Raw genomic sequence first — 3,464 nt, 5'->3', positions numbered from 1 at the left:
CAGTGTTTTTGATTGAGTTCTGACTTGGCAGTGCCACGATGGGGGGGGGGGGGTTTCGCAGAATACAATTTGAACCCAGCGGTCCTGACACTTGTCCCTCTGTGTTGTTTACTAACCCTGTGCCTGCCCCCCCCCCCTCTAGGTCACAGTTCCAGTTTGTGCTGCTTACCGACACCCATTTACTCCCCCCTGCCCACGGAACTGCTGCCCCCTGCAGGCAGCCAAGGACATGCAGCGACCCGCCCGCTTCCCCAGGACCACTCGTAGCTGTGGAGGTACAGACCAGAAGATGGGGCCACACACTGCTGACCTGGAACAAAGCTCAGGTACGCGTATATTCTGCACGTTTTTGTAGGTCCATTGTAATGGTAAAAGTTAGAATAAAGTAAACCGGAATAAAAACATTTTTCAACGAAGTTCAAACGGTTCTTACTGAGTTACAGTTCATATCAGGAAATCAGGTCCATAGAAAACACGCATGAATTGGCCCTAATCGATGGGCAGGGGCTCAGGCATGGGGGGCCTGGCAGGGAGCCAGGCCCCAACCACTTTGGGAGCCAAAGACCCACCTGCTGGGGAGCCAGCCAGCCAATAGAAGTCGTTCTTTCCCCACAAAAGGGGCTTTCGATACTACGAGAAATACTCGCTCAGTTTCATCACCTGTCCCTGGTGGCTGGTCTCAGACGATTCCCGCAGGTAAAGCGGATGTGGAGGTCCTGGGCTGAAGAGCGTTTACACGTGGTCTGCGCGGTTGTGAGGCCGATTGGACGTACTGACAAATTTCTATAAAATGAGGGAAGTTTATAGTAGAGGAAATTAACATTTCAATTCGCTGGCAATTGGTCCGGGGATCTTTTATTTCAGATCATGAAAACCATTGGACCAAACACTTTACATTGTGGGTTTATATTTGTGTTCATTATAGAGTAGCTCCAAGTACTGTAATCCCAGTCTATTTTAATACATGTAACCATGTCCAGCACTAGGTCTAATCCCAGTGCTATTAGTTAAACTTGTAACATTGTAAGCCAGCACTAGCGTCTAATCCCATCTATTTAGTACTTTCACATGTAGCCAAGCACTAGGGTCTAAGCCCAGTCTATTTAGTACTGCTAACATGTAGCCAGCACTAGCGTCTAATCCCAGCTATTAGTACTTTACATGTAGCCAGCACTAGGTTCTAAGCCCAGTCCTATTTAGTACTCGTAACATGTAGCCAGCCATTTAGTCTAATCCCAGTCTATTTTAGTACCTGTTAACATTGTAGCCAGCACCGCGTCTAATCCCAGTCTATTTAGTACTGTACCCATGTAGCCAGCACTAGGTCTCAATCCCAGTCTATTTACTACTGTAACATGAGCCAGCACTAAGCGTCTAGATCCCAGTCTATTTAGTACCTGTAACATAGCCAGCACTAGGTCTAATCCCGTTCATTTAGTCACTGTAAACATGTAGCCAGCACTACGGTCTAATCCCAGCTCTATTAGTACTGAACAGGTAGCTCACACTAGGTCTAATCCAGTCATTTTAGTACCTGTAACATGCTAAATCTCTTCGCAGGTTCATAGTTCACACCAACCCCAGCAGGTTCATAGTTCACACCAACCCCAGCAGGTTCATAGTTCACACCAACCCCAGCAGGTTCATAGTTCACACCAACCTCTACAGGTTCATAGTTCACACCAACCCCAGCAGGTTCATGGTTCATAGTTCACACCAACCCCAACAGGTTCATAGTTCATAGTTCTAAAGAGCAGCATGAAGGAAACAGGGAAAGGTAGTGCGTACAGCTCAGTACATCACTGGGGCCAAGCTTCCTGCCATCCAGGACCTATACACTAGGCGGTGTCAGAGGAAGGCCCAAATTGTCAAAGACTCCACTTTCCCAGTCATAGACTGTTCTCTCTGCTACCGCATGGCAAGCAGAACCAGAGTGCCAAGTCTAGGTCACAAAAGGCTCCCGTAACAGCTTCTGTTAACAGCTCACAGGTGGCGAAGTGGTCTAAGGCACTGAATCTCAGTGCTAGAGGCGTCACTAGAGACCCTGGTTCGATTCCAGGCTGTATCACAACCGGCTGTGATTGGGAGTCCCATAGCGTCTTCCAGGTTAGGGTTTAGCCGGGGTAGGCCATCATTGAATTTATACTTAATAAGTGACTTGCCTAGTTAAATAAAGGTAAAAAATAAAAATACCCTCAAGCCATAAGACTGATGAACAATTAATCAAATGGCCACCCGGTCTATTTACATTGATCCCCAACCCCCTTTTGTTTMTACACTGRTGCTACTCYCTGTTTATTATCTATGCATAGTCACTTCACCCCTACCTACATGCACAAATTACCTCAACTAACCTCTACTGCCGCACATTGACTCGGTACTGGTACCCCCTGTATATAGCCTCGGTATTGTTATTTTATTTAGTTGCTTAATTTAAAAAAAATTACTTTTAGTTTATTTAAACTATATTTCTTGAACTGCATTGTTGTTTAAGGGCTTGTAAGTACGCATTTCACGGTAAGTTCTACACCTGTTGTATTCAGCGCATGTGACAAATACAATTTGGATTGATTTGTAACTCTTCTCCAGTAGTCGTTGACAGATAACTTCAGTAGATTAACCAGCTAAAACCACATCCAGAGTCTTCCATGTGAACCTGAACGGGCCAAGGGTCATGTTCATTAAGGCACACTGTAGTCAAACGTTCACAATGGTACCTCTTAGTTTACTTTCCATTTCGGGACCATTTTCTTACATTTCCTACCTAGTGAACACGACAGAGTTTTTCTACTGGTACCCTACCTATTCCTCCAAATAGATTTAACCTACCAGTGTTTTTCTATCTGTCCTGTTGTAGGCCACTATCTAACTTACATCCCATGTTTCTGGCTGCACCCCCGCCCCCTACCAGCAACCCCCTTTTCAACGTGTGCATGAGCGAGCGCATGAGTGATCCCACTCCCTCCCCCACTCCCTCCCCCACCCTCTCCACCTCCGAGCTAACTGAGCTGGCCGACACTCGGCCGGAGGGGCGAGGAGGGGAGGAGGAGTTGGAGGCTTTGGGGGATCTGGACGATGATATCTTTTTGGACGACCCGTGCTCGGAGCTCGATGATGATGATGATGATGATGATGAGGGAGAGCCGTGCCGAGGCGGCTCCAGCGAAGGCCTGGATCCCTTTTATGACCGCTCTCCGTTATTCAGTGTAGTAGGAAGGTTGGTGAGGTTTCAGGAGCATGCTGGGGGATGGAAACTAGCTCTTTCACACTGAGACACTCTGGGTCTCGCTCTGCTGCCCCAAGAGAACACACAAACTAACTTGTGCACACAAGAATGCACACAAGCACACACACACACAACACCTACAAAATGTAAAACGAACACATGCACGGACGCACACACCTGCACACACACACACACACACACACACACACACACACACACACACACACACACATATACA

The 3,464-nt window shown here is 47.2% G+C and overlaps 1 pseudogene; it reads left to right on the top strand.

The window, feature by feature from the left end:
• LOC112075601 (kinesin-like protein KIF1A) overlaps positions 1-3,217 on the top strand; it is a 56,195-nt pseudogene extending 52,978 nt beyond the window's left edge.
• The last annotated feature ends 247 nt before the right edge of the window (positions 3,218-3,464 follow it).

The sequence above is a fragment of the Salvelinus sp. IW2-2015 genome, unplaced genomic scaffold, assembly GCF_002910315.2.
Source record: "Salvelinus sp. IW2-2015 unplaced genomic scaffold, ASM291031v2 Un_scaffold3264, whole genome shotgun sequence".
Lineage (NCBI taxonomy): Eukaryota > Metazoa > Chordata > Actinopteri > Salmoniformes > Salmonidae > Salvelinus > Salvelinus sp. IW2-2015.
Note: the sequence above shows the minus strand (reverse complement) of the source record. Positions and strands in the feature narration are given on the sequence as shown.